The sequence below is a fragment of the Artibeus jamaicensis genome, unplaced genomic scaffold (genome assembly GCF_021234435.1).
Source record: "Artibeus jamaicensis isolate MK-2021 breed Jamaican fruit bat unplaced genomic scaffold, CSHL_Jam_final contig_456, whole genome shotgun sequence".
Classification (NCBI taxonomy): Eukaryota; Metazoa; Chordata; class Mammalia; order Chiroptera; family Phyllostomidae; genus Artibeus; species Artibeus jamaicensis.
Genome location: NW_026521839.1, coordinates 3,901,030 through 3,917,109, shown reverse-complemented (window position 1 = coordinate 3,917,109; position 16,080 = coordinate 3,901,030). Strand labels below are relative to the sequence as shown.

The window sequence follows — 16,080 nt, the reverse complement described above, 5'->3', positions numbered from 1 at the left end:
CGTGATTGCTGGGGCTGACTCGCGCTCCTCCAGGGGCCGTCGTTTTTTACAGAGGGGTGGAGGTTGCTGCCTTTTTTTTTTTAATTAAATGAATGGAGGGCGGCGGCAACTGTCGCAGCGGGCTCAGCTGCGCGAACTGTGCCCCCTCCCAGCCTGCGAGAGGAGGTAAAGGCCACCTTCATGCCACTGTGGGCCAGGGCAGGAACCGTCAGTGTCGCTGAGGGGGGCGGGGCGGGGCGGGGGCACTGTGGCCTCTGGGTCCTAGGCCTAGAGTTGGGCGGGGGAGGACACACCTAAATTTGGAGATCTCTACCCGCTGCAGTCAGTCGTGGGGGCGGGGAACGGGAAGACCCCCGGTGGGGGCCTTCTCTTTCTCTAGACTCGAGGCGTCGGGGGAGGGGTCTTGAAGCGCGTTTACCCGAAATTAAGAAAACGTCAAACGTCCATATCAAAGAGGAGAGGAGTGGGGGTTACGGAGTGAATGTAGATCCTTTCCGGAGGCTGAGTCCCTGGACAGACCACCCCTCCCCCCCTTTTCTTGGGTGTGGACAGTGACAGGGCCGAGGCCTCTTCCGGCCTCAGTATCCCTCAGGGGCGATGGTGGCTACTCTGCGGAGGAGAGCTGGCTCTCTTCTCGCATCAACACTTTCCCTTCGCCTCATTGTAACGTCCGCAGTGCCCCGGCGGCCGTCCGATCTTTGCCTTACTGACTAGCTGCCCCCTTGTGCCTCCCCGTACGTTTCCCAGTCCTCTCAGGATGCGGGACTGAGAGCCTCCGTCTACCGACGGCCACTGCCCCCCGCTGCAGTAGTCGCTTTTCCCCAACCACCCCCACCAACTCCCCTCCAGAGAAGCGGGAGCGGCGGAGAATTGGCCAGGTGGATGGGTGGAGCCGGTCGCGCAGAGGATGCTGCCAGGGTGGCCGCAGGATTAAATAACAGGGCTCTTGAGCCGCAGAGGAAATGGAAATGGCCGGGGATCTTTTCTTTGCAGTTAATGTAGGGGGCCGGGGGGGGGGGAGTGGAGGTGGAGGTGGGTGGGGAACGTATCAGCAGAAGAGCGTATCAGTGGAAAGAAAAGGTCTCGCCATTAGGCCTAACCCAGGCAAGGTGGGGAGCCCTCGCAGCAGGCTCAGCTCCGCCCAGGAACCGAGGAGGCTGTAGCCTCCGGGGAGTCAGGGGTAGGGGGTCGCTTTGATGCGGGGATAAGAGCTGGGCCGGGGCCTGAATCCCCAGTGCGATTTGTCTTGCTGGTATTCTGGCTTCACCGGAAGGTTGTGAGGCTGTCTTTTTCTAACTACGCCACCATAGGACTGTGTGTGGCTCTTGTCAGAGGAGCCGATGACAGGCCTTGGGCTGGGGCTCTGGAGACAGGCAACGGAGGAACATTTTGCAAACCCAGAACAGAACCCAAGGTCACCAAGCCTCAGTCTAAAATGGTTTTTCCCTACTCAGATGCAGCTTTACAGTGCGATTGAGTCACTCAGCTACTGGGAGAGCAGGCCCTCCCTAGGGGAACCTCAGTCATCCCTCGGGGCCAAGGCCTTCCTTAAAGCCAAGAAGAAAAACTCTATATGAGGACAATAGAGTGTTTTACAGTTGTTCAGGTCTTCCCTTTGAAGGTATTAATTTAAGTTCAATATCGTTATTCCCGTTTGTCAGATACAGAAATTGAGGCCAAGGGACACCTGGTAAATGGAACATCTAGTAAGTTCTACTGCTGATTTTCCAGACCTCTGCACTTTTGTTCTTACTAGTTTGCTACTACCCCTCTTAGCATCACAAACCTAAAAACCTGTTTCTGGCAAGTCATTCAAGCATTTTAAGAAAGGAAGGTTAGAGCAGTAATTTTCCATCCACAAGTGCTCACAAGTGGGCCTTGCTCAAAACAAAAAGGACGGGAATAAGTAAATCCTTTCTAAACTGTGGAAGAAAGTCAAGGTATTGGGGTATTCACTGTTCTGCTTCTTTTATTGGAGGAATTAGCCAAGAGATAGTGTTCCTTCCACTTCTGGTCTTTCTCAGCTTTCCTGAAGAAGGAGGTAAGGAGAACTGAGGCCTGGTAGGGTGGTGAGAAGATGAATGAGCCCCCAGTTTTGAGCTGGAAGGAGCCTGTGATGCCTGAGCCCAGTGCAATTGTCTACGAGGGTACTGGGGACCATGTTCGGCTCTTACTTGGGACCTGAAGGGAGAAGAGATCTGAGGCAACTGTTATAAAAATTCATTCATTCATTCATTCATTCATTCATTCATATATTCTGTGCTGGCACCTGCCCTGATTCTGGAGACTCACTGGTGAGAGACAGACAGCCTTCCCTGCCCTTGAGAAGCTCCTAGTCTTTTAGAGGGACAGACAGAGATTTGAGGCCAGGTAAGTGCTAGGAGGGAAAAGTAAATAGAGTCCTGAGATATGGAGGGATGGGGAGAAGGACCTGATTTTAATTTGGGCACCAAAGATTATCTTTCCAGGAGAGAGCCTGGGCTTATGAATTGAGTCCAGAAGACAAAAGGAATAAGCCTGAGGGTGGTTGAGGAGACAGGTCAGGCAGAGGGAACCTGGGTGGAGCTCCTGTGTGGGAACAAGCATGGCCTGGAGGTGCTGGCCAGAGGCCTCTGTGGCCATGCTTGATGAGTAAGGTTGAAGTTGGCCCACTGAGGAGTTCAGATATTATCATCTTAATGGGTTTTGAGAAGGGTTGTGACACAGTCTGATTTGTGTTTTATGCCTCTCTAGCAGTCCAAGCCCCTGTGGGTGAGGGGACAGAAAGGAAGATGGTGGGGGAATGCAAAGCATTTTTTTCTTAACAGGTTTAAGGTGCCACATCCATTCTTTTGAATTGGGCAGCCAGTAGGCCTGTGCTGGATTTTTTTTTTTGCTACTTCATTTGACTTTGTTTATTCCAAAGCTGCTCTGTCTCTTCCCCAGGTATAAGTTTTCCGCTGCAGGCAAATCCTAACAACCTTGCATTCCTGCCCATGCTAATTACAATTTTTTACCCCAACTTCAGCATAGATGTCTTCAGCCCTACCAGACTGAGGCTAGGGAGGTAGAGCGGGTTTAGTTCCAGGCTTTGCCCTCTTATTAAGCTCCTGGCCTCGTCAGGGCCTGGGAGCTGAGTTAGTGGGAGTGAGGAGAGGCAGGAATTCCAGTTCAATGACAGACATTTATGAAGTACCTACTGTGTGCCAGACCTGTGCCCCACATGTTTTTCTATGTAATGTTGCTTTAAAGAGCTGTGTTCTGGGTCTTATCATTGCTCCTTTTCAGATAAGAAGTTAGAGGCTCTGTTTTAATGTTTATTAATGTCACAAAAAAGTTATTGCTTACTTCCGGTGTGTCACACAGTGCCAAGGTATTGGGATTACAGTGATAAAAGAGATGAACACTGTCGTTGCCCTCATCGAGCTCACAATTAGTGGTGACACCATGGTGGCAGCAGGGGTGGGGTGCAGCACCTTCATTTCTGTAGTCAATTGACATTTCTCAGCCTTCTGTCAAGTACGGAGCACTGACAGCCAAGTCCCCCAACCCAGATTACTTACCCCCACCTACATGGAAATTCTGGGACCACCTCTGTTTATAGTGAAGTAGAAGAAATAGGCATTAAACAAAAATTGATCAAAGAATGATTCAATCAGTTAACAGCAGTGGCACATTAGAGAGTACAGAGAGAAGTAGGAGGGGGCATATCCTGGGGGTCCTGTGAAGTTTCTCTGCACCTCAGATCTGCAGTACGCAGACTCAGCCGGGCTGGGCTCAGTGGCGGAAGGCCCAGAAGCTGGAAGGAGCTGTGGGAAAGCCAGAGCAACGGAAGGTAGCCAGGGGGACCCCGGCCCTGTGAGGAAGTGAGGGTGCATCAGACCCCAGTTTAGAACTCTGTTCTGGCAGTAGTACTATCTGGATTGGTGTTTTCAGCTGTTTCAGTGTTGGAGGCTCGAGAGCTTGTAAGACACGTGGGGATGCACTGACCGCAGACTGCTGGGCTTCAGTGCTACCTTTCCAAGCTCTAGCTATGGACAAGTTACTCAAATCTTATATGCCTTATTTTCCTCCTTCGTAATATGATAACTGATAGCATACTTACCACCAAGAGTTGAGTAGAACTTGAATAGAATAATGCACATAAAGCCCTTAGAACTGCTTCTGGCACACTATAAGTGCCAAATACACATTTAGATGATTATTTGGTATACTCAGCCATTTTGATACAAGGAATAAGTTAGAATTTTAAGAGAAACCCATTTATCTGGGTGCATGAAAACCTCAGGAAGATGCCTTGGCTGGTGTGGCTCAGTGGATTGAGCGCTGGCCTGCAAACCAAAAGGTTGCTGGTTTGATTCCCAGCCAGGGCGTACCCCTGGGTTGCAGGCCAGGTCCCTAGTAGGGGGCGTGTGAGAGGCAACCACACATTGATGTTTCTCTCCCTCTCTCCTTCCTTTCCCCTCTCTAAAAATAAATAAATAAAATATTTTAAAAAACCCTCAGAAAGAAAAAACAATCTAAAGTGCCAAGTGTTGTTTATTAAGGAATAGGTAAAATGACAGTAGTTGGACCATCATTGCTGCTTTAACCAGCACAACATTTGCAGGACAAAAGCTGTGGTATTTTCAGCTGTGTGGCTAGGTGTATTTGGTGCACCCAAGAGTTGAGTTAACCGTGGCCAACAATAGATGCTTGAATATCAGTGGCAGAGAGTGTAATATAATGCTGACTATATGCTGAGTGATGGTGTTTCGGTATCAGTCAGGGAAGGGGATATTACACACTTGGTGAGTTTGCATAATTCTTCGTGTCTTCTAGGTTCTGCTGTAAAAGGGATAGTAATAGTATCTGCTTTAAAGGATTGTCGTGAGCACCAAACACATGACGTTTTTCCAGTGCCTGAGCTCAGCCAGGTGCACAGCTATTTTTGTGGTCCTCTCATTGTTCTGTGGAAAAGGGAAATTGTGGAGATTTGGACTTGGTTATGATAGTACAGATCACTAGCTCCCTCTTCGCCATCCTTCCTCCAAGACCCTTGTTTTTATTCTGCTGAACAAGGCAATGGAATATATTACAAAAGAAGCATTCCTGACTTTACATAATTCAGGAATGATTTCTTCGTCAGTGTGAATGTAAAGTCAGATTTGCATAGTATCAACTTTGGCAACAGAATCAAGATTTTTATGAATGTATTTATATGGCACAGTTCAAATGCACATAAAATGCAAGTACACTGTCCATTTCAGATGTGGAAGCTCAATCCAGGACAACCAGTGTGAGCATAGGACAGGAGAGAAGAAAAAAACGGCCAAGAGTGAGTAGCCCCTTTGGTCCTTGCTTGCAAATCACAGCAATTCCCTGGTAACCAGGATGGGGACCCTGGGAGAAGCACCGGGGGATAAAGAGTGGATGTGTGGACTCTGGAGGGGGTGGTGCCTTTCTGGAGTCCCAGTCTTGGCTTTCACACTGCATGAGGCAGATGGGGTCTGTGCCCCTCTTCCTGACTTAACGGGTGTGCTTGGGCTACCTTTCTCCCCGGACTCCATTCATGCTACCTCATTTAGTCATTCATTCATTCAACCAATAGTTAAGTACCTTCTAGATGCCAGGGACCATGGCAGGCCCTGAGGATAAAACAGCAGATAAGTGCCCGGGCCAAGTATCTCAGTTAGTTAGAGCATTGTCCAATATGCCAAGGCTGTGGATTCAATCCCTGGTCAGGGCACTTACGTACAAGAAGCAATCAGTGAATTCCTAGGTGGGGTGGAACAACACATCAGGGTTTCTCTCTTCCTTTCTCTCTCTCACATCAACTTTAAAAAATACAACAAAAAAGAAAATAAGTTATAGAAATTTCTAAATGCAGTTAGTGTAATGAGGGGAGCAGATAATTAAAAGCAAATACTCAAGTAATAACATAATTTCAGATTTGGTCAAATCCACTAAATGAAGAATAAGGGATGTGACAGCGATTGTGGGAAGGAGCTGGTCTCCTTAGGGAGGTTGAGGAAAACCTCTCTGGGCAATGCAAAGGCTGAGGGACGAGAGCCAGGCCAATGCCCAAGAAGGAGGGCCCGGCGAGGAGCAGGGACGAGGGCAGGCACAGACTGGTGTGTTCCAGGAACCCTGACACCTCGGGTCTGAGAGTCCGTTTGCTCATCTCTGCCTGGAGACACGCTGGTCTCTTCCAACTGACTTGCACCACACTGGGGCTGGCCCAGTCTCCAGACTCTGGAGTACACAGCCAAGTGTACTAGCCTCAGGCACTGGGGAGGAATTTACAGCCGTGCTGAGCCTGTTTACCACCTGCCAGGGAGCTCTCAGAAGGCACAGGCTCTTTCTCAAAACCAGTTTTTACAGAGCCATGTGCAAAGCAATTCAACTGAGCGGGATTTTTTTCTTAATTAATCTTTTTATTGAAGTATAACATTACTTGAACCATATGAAACTGCTGATAGTCAAGCACTTTTCATCGTCGTACAAAGATGACAATTTCATGTGATTCAACATAAATACATTCAGAAAAGTGTGTAAGTGAGATGTGTACAACTCAATGAATTTTCACAAAGTGGACACAACTGTGGAATGAGCATCTGGGCCAAGAAGAAGCATTGCCAGCATTTTGTAGGCCTCGCTCATGCTATTCTGGCCGCTAACCACCGCATACCCTGCCTCTACCCATAAAGATAATCACTGTCTTGATGTTTAGCACTAAATGTAGCCCATTTTTAATCTTTCTATAAATGGAATTATACAGTAGGTACTTTTCTTGAAATTTATTCACAGTGTTACAGGCAGTTGTACTTTCTTTTTCATTGCTGTATAATATTTCATATGGCTATGCTACTGTATACTTATTCATTCTACTATTTGTGGGCATTTAGATAGTCTCCTGTGTGTGTTTGTTTGTTTGTTTCCCTTTTATCCTCACCCGAGGACATTTTTGCATTGCTTTTAGAAAGAGAGGTTAGGTGGGTGAGGGAGAATGACAGAAATATTGATGTGAAAGAGAAACATCAATTGGTTGCCTCTCACATGAGCCCCAACCAGGGACCAAACACACAACCTTTAGGTTTATGGGACAATACTCCAACCAACTAAGCCATCTCGACCAGGGCTCCAGTGTTTGCTTTTAACAATACTGCTTCTGTGAACATTCTTGAACATGGCTTTTGTTGAACATGTGTTTGTATATCTGTGGATATATACTGAGGCCTGATTCAGCTTTAGTGGGTATTTCCAAACAGGTATCCAGAATGGTTGCACTAATTCACACCCTGCACTGCTTTAATCAATGCCTCCTTGCTGCCTAGCTCTTGGACCAGTTCTGTGCGAAGGATGGGTATGGGGTGGGGTGCATGACACGATCCATAGGATGAATCTCGGTCTGTGTAGCAAGTGAGAGGACAAGTCTGTAGCCAGCTAGCTAGGCCTGGATTTGATCCTCTGTTTATCTGTCACCTCCATGACCTGGGGCAAGTCACCGGCACTGTCACTCAGCCTCAGGTCCTTCATCTATAAAATAACTGTAAGTAGAGTAGCTCTTCACAGGGTCTTTCACTCATTCCTGTACATTGTTTGTAGAATGCCTACTCCGTGTTAGGCGCTGTTCTTGGTACTGAGAATTCAGGCGTAAACAGGACAAAAGAGGCTTTGCCCACATGGAACGCATGTTCTAGTTAGGGGAGACAGGTAATAACAGAGCAAACAAATCATGAAGGTAATTTCAGATACATGCTGCAGAGGCAATACAACAGCGTGCTGTGATGAGACCATGACTTTGGGGGTGGTCGGGGAAGCAGGGAGGTAGTAACTGGGCTGTGGCCCAAATGACCAGAAGGAGGCAGCCATGGGTGGACCTGAGGGAAGAGCACTCCAGGCAGAAGGGCTGGCTGGTGCAGCGGCCACCCGGCTGGAGCAGGCTTGGTATACCAGAGCCACAGAAAGAAATCTGATGCTTCAGGAGCTAACTGTCTGAAGGGGAAGGGCTATTTGAAGAAAGGCAGCAGAAATAGGCCTGGGCCAGGCCCTGTAGGGCCTTGAAGACTATGGTAAAGAGTTGCTATTTTATTTTAGCATCAGTGGAAGTCATTGGAGAGTTGTAAGCAAGTGACCAACAGGAGCTAATTTACATGAAGATTAAAATAATGTATATATACAACCTGACTGATGTGGCTCAGTCAGTTCGAAATTATCTCACAAAGCAAAAGGTCACCAGTTCTATCCGGTCAGGGCACATGCCTGGGTTGGGGGTTCGGTCCCTGGTCAGGGTACATATGAGAGGCAACAGATTGCTGTTTCTTTTTCATGTGGTTGTTTCTCTTCCTCCCTTTCTCCCCTTCTTTCCAAAAATAAACAAATAAAATCTTTAAAAACCGTATGCATATATAAAACTTAGCAGAGAGTCTGGCATAGAGTGATGTTCAATAAATGTTAGTTGCTGCTACTGCTATTATTGTTATTATTGATGCTCTTAAAGAATCCAAAAATGTTCCTCCTCAGTGAGGATGAGAAAGCCAAAGCGCAGAGCCGTTACCATCCACGTGTAAAGTCAGTCAGTCACATCAGAGAACAGGATGTAGATTTTATTAATCAAAAGAAGTGCTCTTGGTTTCTTTCCCAAATGGGACCTTCAAGGCAGAGGATTTTCTCTGTGGTTAGCAATTGTCTGGAGCCAGCCAAACTCAGCTCTTTCAGCCCCACTTTACCAAAATGCCCACAGGTCAGTCACTTGGGAGCCATTGGTTATGGTCCTGCTGCCATTTGGGGCCCTTGGAAAGACTCATCTACTTTCTCTCTGCCTCTGGTGGGCTCCCCAAGAATGGGGAGGTGCTCCCTGTCCTCCACCTTGAGTGCCCACAGATTTACTGAGATGCCACCTACTATCCTGGCCTGGAGGCCCTTCCACCGCGTTCCCACCATGTAGGCAGCCCAGGGAGTGTTTTTCCATTCAGGAAAGGCCTTTGAAGGAGCTGCCTTTAATTCTGTCTGATACAGAGTAATGTCATGTTAATGATCTGTGAGTGAATGAATGCAAATTGAGTAATGAAACTGGGCAAAGCTTCTTAGGGTATATAACACTTGTTTCTGGGCCAAGTGCCCTTCTCTTAGTAAGGATGTTTTCATTCTTACTTTATCAGAATTTATTAAACTTCTGTTAGGTGTCAGGCACTATACAACAGTGAGCAAAAATGATGCCATTTTTGCCCTTATGGAGCGTCCAGTCTAGTGGACATGCATCAATCAAATAATTGCACAAATATAAATAGGAAATGACAACAATGTGCCCTGGCCAGTGTGGCTTCAGGGATTGAGCGCTGGCCTAGGAACCAAAGGGTCACCGGTTTGATTCCCAGTTTAGGGCGCATGCCAGGATTTCGGGCTGGGTTCCCAGTGAGGGGCACACGGGGCAGCTACACATTAATGTTTCTCACTCTCTCTTTTTCCCTCCCTTTCACTCTTTTTAAAAATGAATATATAACATCTTTTTTAAAAATTACAACAATGGGAATTGAGTCAAGTGTATTTCCTTTGATTAATAAAATCTACATCCTGTTCTCTGATTTGATTGACTTTATGCCTGTGGATGGTAATAGGCCTGCAGGAGATGTATTGATGCCCTGAAGGTATTGAATGACGGCCATGACTCTGGGAAAATGCCTTTAGTAAACGATATTTGAGCTCAGCCTAAAAGGACGAGTGGTGACAAAATGGGTTTGGAGAGTGGAATAAAAAGTATTCCAGAGGCCCTGGCTGGTGTAGCTCAGTGGATTGAGTGTGGGCCTGTGAACCGGAGGATCGTGGTTCAATTCCCAGTCAGGGCACATGCCTGGGTTGCAGGCCAGTTCCCAGTAGGAGACACATGAAAGGCAACCATACATTGATGTTTCTCTCCCTCTCTCCTTCCCTTCCTCTCTAAAGATAAATAAATAAAATCTTTAAACTGCATATGCAAAGGCCCTGAAGGCCCTGAGGTGGGAGGAAGGATGCATGCTAATCCAAGGATGTAAGAGAAAGCTACTGTGACTGCAGGGCCGAAAATGAGGTAGACTCTGGTCTGAGAAAAAGCCAGAGATATGGCAGAGGGGACAGATCACTAAAAGTTTTGAAGGCTATGGTAGGATACATAATTTAATCCTTCTCCAGGACTACGGGTTGCCACTAAAAGGCTTGAAGCTGCCCTGGCTGGTGTAGCTCAGTGGATTGAGCATGGGCCTGGGAATCAAGGGATCACGGTTCAGTTCCCAGTCAGGGCACATGCTTGGGTTGCAGGCCAGTTCCCAGCGGAGAATGCACGAGAGGCAGCCATACAGTGATGTTTCTCTCCCTCTCTCCTTCCCTTCCCCTCTAAAGATAAAGAAATAAAATCTTAAAAAAAAAGGCTTGAAGCTGTAGATGAGTGTATTCAAGGGAGTGTGTTACTCTGGCGACTGTGGAAAGTAGATCGGAAGGAGCCAAAATAGGTTCTGATGACTTTCCGGCCTTCTTTGGCTCTTCAGCCCCACAGGTGACAGTGGAGTGCTGTTTTCCCCAGTTTTAGGCTGCTGCACTCTCCGTATGATTTCTCTGCACTCTCCCCATGTTTGCAAACTATTCCTTTATCAGAGTCTCCTCAAATGATCAAATTTGTTCTATTGGACTTTATAGAGAAATCACATTGGCTGGATAAAGCAGAAGCAAACTTTAGCAACTGCTCAGCCTAACTCATTTGTTTTACTCATAACAAAGACATTTTTAACTGTATTTTATTTTCTAGCCAGTCTGATTTTTTCAATGCAGAGCATTACATTTCAGTTTGTATGCATTTATATGAGAATTGACGGTTATTGAAATAGTTAGATTTTTTTGTATTTTATTTTATGCTGTTTGTCCTGTGTGTGTGTGCATGTAAGACTGTTTTTTTTTTCCCCAAGAAGTTTTAGATTATATTGTAATAAAGTTGAGAGGAAGGTGCAGAGATTTCACGTATACCTACCTCTCCAGTGCTCTGGGAATTTTTTTGTTTTCCCTTCTACTTTTTTGTCTTTGGATTGAAGTTTTTTTTTAATGCATCCCATTTTCCCCCCATTGATTGTCTTGAAAGGTACTGTCTCTCTGTTTATTCTATGGATCCTGTAGATACGAGGTCTGTCCAGAAAAAGGCCAGCCATTGTTAATATAATGAGAACGGTTTGTATGACATCACTGTAACCTGGCAGCCCATGAGGGTGGACTGGAATGCGCATGTGTGAACAATGATGACTTCCCTGTACTAGTCAGTGGGGGAAGTTGACATTGTCGAGTGAACATGTGTACTGGTGACCATTGCATTCAAAATGACTGAGCAAGTAGAGCAACAAACCTGCATCAAATTTTGTGTTAAGCTTGAACATTTCTCTGTGGAAACTATTTGGATGATTCAGAAGGCCACAGTTATGGGCAACTGGTGATTGGCAGCTTCATCACAACAATGTGCCCACTCATGCATCACGTCATGTGCAGAGTTTTTCGGTGAAACATCAAATCACCCAGGTGACTCAGTCCCCCTGCAGCCCAGATTTGGTGCCCCAAAACTACTGGCTTTTCCCAAAACGAAAATCACTTTTGGAAGGGAAGAGATTTTAGACCATCAGTGAGATTCAGGGAAGTCCCACAGGGCAGCTGATGGTGATTGGGAGAAGTATGTCAGGTCCCAAGGTGCTTACTTTGAAGGGGACTGAGGTGTCATTGTCCTGTGTGCAATGTTTCTTGTATTTTGTATCTTCTTCGATGAATGCATCTATTTTTCATATTACATGTCTGGATACTTTCTGGACATATTTAAAAATTAATTCAATTTTTTCCCTCTTAACACAGAACAAGGACTTTAAACTACTTTACCTTTAACCCTTAAGTCTGTGCCTCCTACCTGCTCTCCCATTTATATTCTGTTGTAGTTTGTGTTTGTATTCTCTGTTTTCTCAGGACAGGTGAGATTACTATAGTTTCTTTATGCTGTCAACTGCCGTCCTCCTGTCTGAAATGAACCCACAGAATCTCCTGCAGTAAGGTTCTGTTGGAACAAAATTCTCTCCATTTTTGTTGGTTTGAAAATGACGTTCTGTCCTGGCTAATGTAGCTCAGTAGATTGAGTGCAGGCCTGTGAACCAGAGGATCGTGGTTCAATTCCCAGTCAGGGCACATGCCTGGGTTGCGGGCCAGTTCCCAGAGGGGATGCATAAGAGACAACCATATATTGATATTTCTCTCCCTCTCTCCTTTCCTTCCCTTCTAAAGATAAAGAAATGAAATCTAAAAAAAGAAGAAGAAGAAAATTACTTTCTTTCACCCTCATATTTAAATTCTTGAATAAAATTCTGATTGCCACTTATTTTGTCAGCAGATTAAAGAGACCCTTCTGGCTTCCGTTCTGGCTGCTGAAAGACCACCTTATTCTACCCTCCAGTGTCAGGTACACGGTTCTTTATGTTCGTTCTCTCTTTGTGTCTCTGGATCACCCTCTGGATTTCTTCATATCTGTCTTCCAGTAAACAAATTCTGCCTTTAACAATATCTAGTCTGTTATTTAATCCAGCCTAGTTTTCACTTCATTTTGTTTTTCAAACTGGCTTGATTGCCTCTTGTAGTCTTTTGCTCCTGGCAAATATATTTAAAGGTCACATTTATTTCTTAAAATATATTAAACATGCCCATTCGTATTCTATGCTTGATAATTCTATATTGCATATATTTGTGGGTCTGATTATGGTCTCTGTCGTTTCTGCTAGTTCTCACTTATGATGCCTTGTTTCCTGCTATGTTTTGTGATTTTTAACTTAAGGTTCAATTTCTTGGAATTTAATGGGCATTTCTTAAGGCATAGGTTGAAATTGCAGTCCCTTAAGAGAGGATTTTTTTTTTTTTTTTTTGCTTTTACCGGTTACTAGGGTTTATTCCTACCTTGAGCTCCTTAAATTAAATTTTCTGCTTGAGGTTTTTTCAGATTACATAGGGTACAGGTGGAATGAATTTAGTCTAAAAACTCATGGACGGCATGAAGGCTGGCTTGCAGTTATGTGAATTTTCAGGGGAGATTTTTTTTTTATTCCCTTATCAGGTATCAAAGTTGGTCAAACAAATTTCCTTGACGCCCCTTCTGTACCATGAATTTCTTTCTCATTCCCCCCACTCAGAGGTTGTAACTCTTTGTAGACCCTGTGGAGGGGCTTCTCTTAGACTTCTGACCTTGTGCGAGTTCCGGCTCTATCCCCTGTCCTCCTCACTCTTTGTATTCATCGAAATGGAAGCTTCAGATCACCAAGTTCGGGCAGATAGCCTCAGTCTGAGCTGTCTTGGGCACTCCCTTATGTTCCAGAGTTCCCATTTCATTTCTTTTTTGGCCTCTGTATACTCCTTACTTTTTTGCCTATTCAGCAAGCATTTTTGAAAAAAGTTAGACATTATGTAAATGTTATTCAATGTTTGGAACTGTTTTTATTGGGAAGGTCATCCAGGGGGTTCTGGCCACCATACTGTCAAACAACTGTCAGAAACTGAACCGATTCCTTTACATTCCCAGAGGAAGAGGTAGCATGATAGAATACAAAGAGTTGTGAGGCCAGACCACCCTGGATTCAAATCCACATTGAATTTTTGCAAAAACCCTGTGATATAGTTACCATTTTTGTCTTCGCTTTGGAGCTCAGGAAACTTGCCTAAGTCCACAGATGAAACCAAGACTCAAACCCGTGTAAGCATCTGGAGCTTGCGCTCCTACCCTCAGCGCTTTCCCACCTTTCTAACAGAGCAGACGACCCAGGCCCAACAACTCAGTACTTACTTAAACGTACATGTACTGAAATAGTTTATCGTGGGGCAAGATAAAACTAAAACACTGGACAACAGACAGTGGTTTTAGGATTCCGTGGAAGTTGCCCAGTTGGCTATGAGGATGAAAGAGAGGGCAGGATAAAAGATGACTCCCCATTTTAAAAAAATGAATTCATTGGAGTTACATTGGTTAATAAAATTAACACATACTAGGTTTCAAGGGTACCATTCTGTAATACATCATCTGTATATTGTAATGTGAAATAACCACATTTTTGAATGGGGACCAGTAGATGGTGTTTTTAGGGATAGGGAAGTCAGAAAAAGAGCAAATTGGTTTCTGTTTGTTTCGTTTAGTACCTCAGTTTCCTAATCTGTAACACAGGGTAGTTGGACTGACCACCTTCAGACAGTCTCTGGACCTCCGGAGGTTTGAGAATTGGCCAAACTATTCAGGAGGACTTGTCTGGCAGGCATTGGATTTTGGAGCTGGACTCTGGATGTGTCCAAGTCCCATGTGCGGGCATGTTGACTTGAATGGGAATTGGGGAGGGTAGGCACATGATAGTTTAAGCCGTGGAGATGAGTTTACGGAGGAGAACGGCCTGTGTAGGGGGAATGACTGCGTCCCACAGTACAGGGCTGTATTAGTTTGCAAGGTTTACCATAACAAAGTTCCTCAGACTGGGCGGCTTAAGCAACAGAAATTTATTTTCTCACAGTTCTGGAGTCCAGAAGTCAGAGATCAAAATGTCGACGGGGTTGGCTTCTTCTGAGGTGTCCGTCCTTGGCCTGTAGACGGGCTCCTCTCTGTCTCCCCAGGACCTGCCTTCTGCCAATGTCCTTGTTCCCTCCCTGGGGACACCAGTCACAGTGGGTTGGGGCCGCCCTAAAGACCTCGTTAATTGCTTTTTAAAGACCCTATCCCCCAGTACAGTTACATTCTGAGGCGTAAGGGGCTAGGGCTTCAACGTGTGGATTTTGGTGGAGGACACAATTCATCCCATGATAGAAGGAAAGAATTAGGGACTCAGAAAGGAGACGGGAAGAGAATAGAAGGCTAGTTACCCAGGGAAACTTAAGGAGGAGAAAGGTGCAGAGAGAGCTAGTGAGGAGCAGAAATGGTGGAAAGAGCACCTGGATTAGCAGTGGCAACTCCTGGGATCACCTCCAAGGAAGCCCCTTCAGTGGAGGTGGCAGCCGGGAATTTGGGGTCGAGACGTACACAGCACGGTAAGAAAGTGAGGGCAGGGCCAGGCCGCAGCGTTTCAGTTTCCCTTCCAGACGCAGTGGACACTCCAGGTACGTAATGATTGAATGTGTGTGTGACTCTCCTTTCCTCCTTCCTGTGATGTTCCACGGTCCCGGGGCTCGGTTTCTCTTTAAAACTCTAAGGTGAGCCTGCATTCCAACCTTGGCCCTGAGCTTCTTTGTCTTAGGTAGCTGGTCCTTCAGGACGAGCCAGGAAGAATAGAACATCTTTTCTCCTAGGAAGCCAGAAAGAGAGAGAGAGGAAAATCAAGTGAAAACCAAACCAGACCACATTCTCACTGAGCTACCAGTTTTAAAGAACACAATGGGGTGATGTGAGGTTGGAGAGACCTGGAAGGTCATTTCGCAATTTCCCTGTCTGCCCTCCAGGAATGAAGATGTTTATCCATTCATTGAAAAAAAAAGTCTTAATTAAGCACCTGTTCTGAAATAGGCACTGTACTAGGCAAGAGGGAGATACCAGGGAAGCAAATATCAAAGATTTATTGCTTGCTTTGTAGTGTCATGTCCTGTGTTAAGTACTTGGTGTACCTCCTGCTCTCAAGGACAGAAGAAGACAGGGACTGCTGGTGTTGCTTTTGCTTTTTTACAGGCAGGGGAATGGGCTAACTGAGGCTTAGCAGGGTTTGGTAACTCACTGTGGGCTCCAGAGTGATGAGTAAGCAACTTGGACACAGCCCAGTGGCACCTTTTTCCAGCCTTAGCTCCCTCAGGCCCCTGGGGTTTCTACCGAGTACAGTAAGTATCTGGCTGGGAGTCCTCCGTGAGTCAGGCCGAGTGACAGGTACGCAGTCCCAGTTCCTGCCATTCCATCCTGTCCTTGGCCTGAGAAAGGACACGGAGTGAAGGGACGGATGTGGGCTGGGATAATAATGTCGAGTCACTGCTGATGAAAGCCCTGTGTGTTCACCTCCTCCCAGCCACCACCTGAAGCCCGTCTCAGCTACTGTCCTCGTTGTCACATCAACATCCCTCCCAGGCCCACGGAAAACAGCTGGACTTGTGTCTCATGAACCAGGGATGTGTTTCCTTCCTTCT

The 16,080-nt window shown here is 46.0% G+C and overlaps 1 long non-coding RNA gene across 1 annotated transcript; it reads left to right on the top strand.

Annotated features, from left to right (window-relative positions):
• Positions 1 to 75: 75 nt before the first annotated feature.
• Positions 76 to 12,454, top strand: LOC128627600 (uncharacterized). Its single transcript, XR_008391849.1, has 3 exons — positions 76 to 165; positions 5,229 to 5,296; positions 12,344 to 12,454. It is a non-coding gene; the product is annotated as an uncharacterized LOC128627600 (long non-coding RNA).
• The last annotated feature ends 3,626 nt before the right edge of the window (positions 12,455 to 16,080 follow it).